Genomic DNA, 7495 nt, shown 5'->3' with positions numbered 1-7495 from the left:
GTGAGGGGAAAAAAGTATTTGATCCCCTGCTGATTTTGTACGTTTGCCCACTGACAAAGAAATTATCAGTCTATAATTTTAATGATAGGTTTATTTGAACAGTGAGAGACAGAATAACAACAAAAAAATCCAGAAAAACGCATGTCAAAAATGTTATAAATTTATTTGCATTTTAATGAGGGAAATAAGTATGTGAACCCCTCTCAATCAGAAAGCTTTCTGGCTCCAAGGTGTCTTTTATACAGGTAACGAGCTGAGATTAGGAGCACACTCTTAAAGGGAGTGCTCCTAATCTCAGCTTGTTACCTGTATAAAAGACACCTGTCCATAGATGCAATCAATCAATTAGATTCCAAACTCTCCACCATGGCCAAGACCAAAGAGCTCTCCAAGGATGTCAGGGACAAGATTGTAGACCTACACACGGCTGGAATGGGCTACAAGACCATCGCCAAGCAGCTTGGTGAGAAGGTGACAACAGTTGGTGCGATTATTCGCAAATGGAAGAAACACAAAAGAACTGTCAATCTCCCTCGGCCTGGGGCTCCATGCAAGATCTCACCTCGTGGAGTTGCAATGATCATGAGAACGGGGAGGAATCAGCCCAGAACTACACGGGAGGATCTTGTCAATGATCTCAAGTTAGCTGGGACCATAGTCACCAAGAAAACAATTGGTAACACACTACGCCGTGAAGGACTGAAATCCTACAGCGCCCGCAAGGTCCCCCTGCTCAAGAAAGCACATATACATGCCCGTCTGAAGTTTGCCAATGACCATCTGAATGATTCAGATGACAACTGGGTGAAGGTGTTGTGGTCAGATGAGACCAAAATGGAGCTCTTTGGCATCAACTCAACTCGCCGGGTTTGGAGGAGGAGGAATGCTGCCTATGACCCCAAGAACACTATCCCCACTGTCAAACATGGAAGTGGAATCATTATGCTTTGGGGGTGTTTTTCTGCTAAGGGGACAGGACAACTTCACCGCATCAAAGGGACGGGGCCATGTACCGTCAAATCTTGGGTGAGAACATCCTTCCCTCAGCCAGGGCATTGAAAATGGGTCGTGGATGGGTATTCCAGTATGACAATGACCCAAAACACACGGCCAAGGAAACAAAGGAGTGGCTCAAGAAGAAGCACTTTAAGGTCCTGGAGTGGCCTAGCCAGTCTCCAGACCTTAATCCCATAGAAAATCTGTGGAGGGAGCTGAAGGTTCAAGTTGCCAAACGTCAGCCTCGAAACCTTAATGACTTGGAGAAGATCTGCAAAGAGGAGTGGGACAAAATCCCTCCTGAGATGTGTGCAAACCTGGTGGCCAACTACAAGAAACGTCTGACCTCTGATTGCCAACAAGGGTTTTGCCACCAAGTATTAAGTCATGTTTTTCAGACGGGTCAAATACTTATTTCCCTCATTAAAATGCAAATCATTTTTAACATTTTTGACATGCGTTTTTCAGGATTTTTTGTTGTTGTCATTCTGTCTCTCACTGTTCAAAAAAACCTACCATTAAAATTATGGATTGATCATTTCTTTGTCAGTGGGCAAACGTACAAAATCAGCAGGGGATCAAATACTTTTTTCCCTCACTGTACACTGCATTATGGGTCATCCAACCGAGTGAAGTCAAAGTTGTATTGGGATCCCAACTTTCCTCTCTCCTCAGGCTCTTGGTGTTGAGCAACTGAACAGAAAGAACGAGTGTAAACCTGGCATCAGCCTCTTCTCTGGGCGCCCTCACAGGCAGAGCCCAGACCCAACCAATCCTGTCAAGCCTGTCCTGATTTGACAGGAGAGAGAAGAGGCGCTATCACTATGGAGAGAGGATGAGGGACTGCCACTGGTCACAGCGGGAACCCGGTTCCGTTGTCACTCTCCATTTCATTGCCCCAAGGTTATGTCTAAAAGGACCTACATTGTTCTACCGTTGGAACTTTCCGTGTCTCTTCACGCGCTTCTCTGTGATGGAAGAAGTAGAAAACGGGTTGTCAGCGCAACAGCTCCTTTCATAAGAAACGTAAATCTTACATCAGGCATTTTTAGGGTAAGTACAGTCAATTCGATTTTGAATTGGCCATTGAGGAAATGTCAACATTCTATGGGCTTGTGAGTTAATAGGGAATTAGATAGGGATTAGGTTACTCTAACATACATTTTAAAAGTTCATTTGGAGAAGAAATAGCCTACAAAATTAGTCACAATCACAATATTTGCACATTTAATTCTGCAGACAGTTCAAGGTAAGGTAACTAACTTTTACACAACCTAATTTGTTCCATTGAAATGTTCCATCCCCTAGATATAGCTCATATTTAAATAGTTGTTTGCTAATGGAAAGGAATTGGCTCTTCAACGTGCGGTGATGTTTATGATGAGTTGTGTCACCAAAATCCAAACGTGTAACCTGACGGGCACGCGCACTGTCAAAGATGCGCAACATCCCACTGTTCTTTCGCATCACATCGACATCATTGCGCTTCTGACAGAAAATCGAGCTGTCACTCTCCGGTGTCCATCGTATTTTCAACCAAAACGTGTCAGCTCGAAGTCTAGCCAGCGACTATGCCACGCCACATGGTAAACAAACGCTCGCCTGCCGTAATAAATACGAGAGGAGAAGTCACTGCCAGATTGAGGTGGATTAGACCAGTTGAAAACACTTGCGCAAGACATCAACTCTCTGGTTTTCCGACGATGAAGCGACCAAAGAAGGAACAATAAGATGTGAGCGATTCATGGCTTTGTTAGAAATGTTGAATTGTGGCAACCCAATTCAGCGACTGACATGAACAAAAGAATTTGCCAGAGAAGCTCATGCCACTGTTCCATATGCAAAGAAGCCTTTAGACCCGACAAGTGGCGCATGTAGCCTACTAGAGCGTTGGGCCAGTAACCGAAAGGTTGCTGGATCGAATCCACGAGCTGACAAGGTAAAAAATCTGTCGTTCTGCCCCTGAGCAAGGCAGTTAACCCCACTGTTCCCCGAGCGTGGAAGACGTGGATGTCGATTAAGAAAATCCCCCGCACCTCTCTGATTCAGAGGGGTTGGGTTAAATGCGGAAGACACATTTCAGTTGAATACGTTCAGTTGGACAACTGACTATGTATCCCATTTTTCCTAATAGGCTACGGAAATGACAAGACAGTAGACTGTTCAGGAATGCGCTCATTGGGATTTGGCATGCATTTTACGCAGCAGCTTTAATCGACGTACTAGTATCATGAGAGAATAATAGTTATCCTAGGAACATGGACAAATAATGCACAAGCTTTCCCTGATGCGATGAGATACTCTTCAAGTTCTCTTGAGAATTGGAGCCAACCATATCAACACCGCCAAAAATTAAAGTTTGGACTGTGTGTAAAGCCAGAACCGACAAACAATTTCACGGGAACACCGCATCTATATTAAAGCATCTTCACAGACTCGCATAGCGGTAAGAATTTCTACCCTATACAATAACGAATAACGATACTGCTCTTTATTTGCCTATTCATTGTCTGCACGAGGTTGTGTTCCGTAGTGCGTTTTGGTTAGCCTTGGGTAACTAATGCGCCTTTGCAACAATGGCAAATCGAACGCACATTTTTGCATGGTGTTTTTTCGTAATTTGTGATATACATTTTGCATTGCCTACAGGCCTACTGTACCTTACTATCACCAGGGGGGCAACCCTCAACCGACCACACCTGCATGCACATGTGGTTGGAGAGGCGGATTAGAATGTCGCGGTTTAATTGCGCGACGTAAATCTATTTTGTGAGCGCAATCCTTTTGCCAATCTCAAATGAATAGTCTATCACCGGTTTATTGTATTGTTATTTCAAATAAGTGTATTCGGTTTGCATGTCAATAAGCGCTTCATTAGCCTATCCTTTGTTACAGAATATTGACAGTTGTCATGTTGGATGATGATGATCTTTTTTAGTATGCATTAATTTAAATGTATATAGCCTTTAGGAACTAGTGCTTGGCTACTCATAGATTCATTAACGATCATGTGCAGTGCGCTCGGTTCATGGAATTAACAAACGTTCCGTAACCACTGTCAATGAGTTGGGGACAATCGGCTCTGGAGCGTTAGCTACTTTTCATAGTGTTTAGTGTTTACTACTACTGCACCTTTGCACAATAAGACAATACACATGGGAAATGTAGTTGTCGAGATATACAGATCCCTTTTAGTTGTTTTTAGGCTATTCAAAATATATTGTGTTATTGTCTCATGCAAATATGGTAACATTAAACATGATTTATCTTTTACTTTTATGACATTATATAATTATGAGTATTATATAACAATGAAATGATGATCATTTTTTTAATTAAAGGAGCAAAAGAGTGAGTCGTAGACAATGGAAGAAAGGCATTCCGTGATTTTCAGAAATGGCCCTCCCCATCGCCACCTATTCCGTTTCTCTCCATTCTGTGGGTGTTGCTTTATTAACCACCTGATTCTCTAATCCATGCAATTATTAATTTTGACCAACTTCCCTCTCCCTGGATATATTTAATTGATCTGTAACTGGTTCAGTCAGAGGCACTCCCATCACTTAGTATGGTTAACCCCAGACACAGCCTGGATATTCCATTCTTATGTTACTGTAATGAGTTCTTGTACCATTATCCCCTATGCACATTAAATATACACTGAACAAAAATATAAACTCAGCATGTAAAGTGTTGGTCCCATGAGCTGAAATAAAAGATCCCAGAAATGTTACATACAAACAAAAAGCTTATTTCTCTAAAATGTTGTCCCTGTTAATGTTGTCCAACTGTTGATGAGCATTTCTCTTTTGCCAAGATAATCCATCCACCTGACAGGTGTGGCATATCAAGAAGCTGATTAAACAGCATGATCATTACACAGGTGCACCTTGTGCTGGGAACAATAAAAGGCAACTCTAAAATGTGCACTTTTGTCAAACAACACAATGCCACAGATGTATCAAGTTTTGAGGGAGCGTGCAATTGGCATGCCGACTTCAGGAATGTCCACCAAAGCTGTTGCTAGGTAATTGAATGTTAATTTCTCTACCATAAGCCGCCTCCAATGTTGTTTTATAGAATTTGTCAGTACGTCCAACCGGCCTCACAACCGCAGACCATGTGTATGGCGTTGTGTGGGGGTGAGAGGTTTGCTGATGACAACCTTCTGAACAGAGTGCCACAAGCTACGGACAATGAACATGGTTGCATTTTATCAATGGCAATTTGAATGCACAAATGAGATCCTGAGGCCCATTGTCGTGCCATTCATCCGCCGCCATCACTTCATGTTTCAGCATGATAACGCACAGCCTTTTGTCGCAAGGATTTGTACACAATACCTGGAAGCTGAAACATTTCCAGTTCTTCCATGGCCTGCATACTCACCAGACATGTCACCCGTTAAGCATGTTTGGGATGCTCTGGATCGATGTGTACGACAGCGCTTTCCAGTTCCCGCCAATATCCAGCAAATTCACACAGTCATTGAAGAGTGGGACAACATTCCACCGACCACAATCAACTGCCTGATCAATTCTATGCGAAGGAGATGTGTTGCACTGCATGAGGCAAATGGTAGTCACACCAGATACTGACTGGTTTAATGATCCACACCCCTACTTTTTTTGAAGGTACTGTATCTGTGACCAACAGATGCATATCTGTATTCCCAGTCATGTGAAATCCATAGATTAGGGCCTAAATAATTTATTTCAATTGACTGATTTCCTTATATGAACTGTAACTCAGTAAAATCTTTGAAATATTTGCATGTTACGTTTTATATTTTGATTCAGTATACATCCGGTTTCTGTGTCGTATCCTACACTGACAGACTGGGATTGACTTCAATGTGTTACAATGACTTTGCACCAAGCTGCAGAAACACAATACAATGTCTGTCTACAAAATGTAGATACATTTTACATAGCCCAGCACCAACAGAAAAGCTCTAGTCATGAATCCTACGTATTGGTTTGTATTAAATACAGATGACATGTATTTATTCTGTGTCTCCCCTTTGGTGAAATGACCATTGTCATCCCCTAATTTGCCCTGTTTTCCCAACACCTTCCTGTCCTCCTCTCTGCTTTTAGATTTACAAGGTGTGTTTTGGCATTTCTCTTCATTTCCACCATGGGACTGTGGTACACATTTTTTTAGGCAGTTTATCTCTGTCCGCCCCCCCCTCCCCCCCCAACAACCCCCGGACCAGTCCCCTTAATCCTGAGCTCTCATTTTAGTCCCTGGAGAGTGGGTGGGAGACCTGGCCACTGCAGGGAGGAGGGGGGTCAGCGGGGAGACCAGCCTCCCTGGCCCCAGTGCTGAGAGAGGGATGAGTAGCAGATTCTGTGTGGCAGCAGACGAGTGAACACCATCCCCCCATCAGTTCTTTATTATCATGACTGATGTGCTCTTCTCCTTTTTTCATTCAAAACACACACATTGCTCTCTGTTGAATCATCTGTTGGGGGAAACCACTGGTCCAGACTTATACTGTAGAGAATACAAATAATGGATAAACGAATGGAATAAATCATGGATATTAGAGTCTGCTAAGTGCTAGAAGAGAGAGATTAATCTCCCCTTGAGTAATAGTGTAGAATGTAAAATAAATCATAGCTGTTGTAAAATAGTAGGCTAATCATGGACCTAAAAATGGTCTAGGTCTGAATAATGGTGTACGCCGACGGACTGTATCTTGCAAAAGATGTCCTGAAAACGTAGTGTGCTCTTTCAGAAAATGATTTTAAATTTAGATGGTGAATGTCATTGTAGAGGGTTCCTCACTCTCCGTCCAATTGTCTAGCTGCATGGCACAAGAACTGAAATGCCTAGGCATTATGTGTATATCCAGTTTAGCAGACGTAAACACACCTCAGATTTAACCCTGGTCACACAGCACACAGACAGATAAGACTGAGGCTTTGTGTCTGAAATGCAAACGCTTTAGATTCCCTCCATTTTCCTCTTGGCTAGTGCTTTTAGACTGAGAATAATCTTAAAGTAGAATGAAGGGGCCTGTTTTATCGAATAGTGTAAATGGTTATTGTAAATTGGGTTTGTTGTGTGTAACTGACAGTTTTGGTCTGGTATGTAATGTCAAAATTAGAATAGCATATGTTCTTTTTGGGGGGATGCTGTATGTCTCTGGGTTTTAATGTGGTTTATGTTTGTGGAACAGTTCTGGTATGATGATTGGGCTGGTCTTGTAGAACATCTTGGCTATGGGTTGTGGATTGAGCTGGTTTTGTGAAACTGTTTGCTCTGGATTATGAGTTTGGCTAGTCTCTTAGAATGGTTTCAATTTCAGTAAGATATTGGGACAATTCATTGAACACTTGACCACCGTTTTGTAACACAAAGCATTCCTCTATCCACTGACGGAAGGTCATGCTGTATATGAGTGAAGGAAGCGATTAGAGGATTTTTAAATGTGTGTGGGGATATGGGTGTGTTAAATGAAAGTTGCTTTCTTGAGAAAGATCGATCACTT

General features: G+C 42.4%; 1 protein-coding gene across 1 annotated transcript in view; it reads left to right on the top strand.

Annotated features, from left to right (window-relative positions):
* The first annotated feature begins 3060 nt into the window (after nucleotides 1–3060).
* The window catches only part of LOC115171072 (gap junction gamma-1 protein), a 42462-nt gene continuing 38027 nt past the window's right edge, over nucleotides 3061–7495 (top strand). Inside the window, exon 1 of the mRNA XM_029727564.1 lies at nucleotides 3061–3442. The gene's annotated coding sequence lies outside the window, so the exon portion shown is untranslated. The remainder of the gene's footprint in view (nucleotides 3443–7495) is intronic.

The sequence above is a fragment of the Salmo trutta genome, chromosome 32 (assembly GCF_901001165.1).
Source record: "Salmo trutta chromosome 32, fSalTru1.1, whole genome shotgun sequence".
Classification (NCBI taxonomy): Eukaryota; Metazoa; Chordata; class Actinopteri; order Salmoniformes; family Salmonidae; genus Salmo; species Salmo trutta.
The sequence above is the reverse complement of the archived record's forward strand: the minus strand, read 5'-3'. Positions and strand labels throughout refer to the sequence as shown.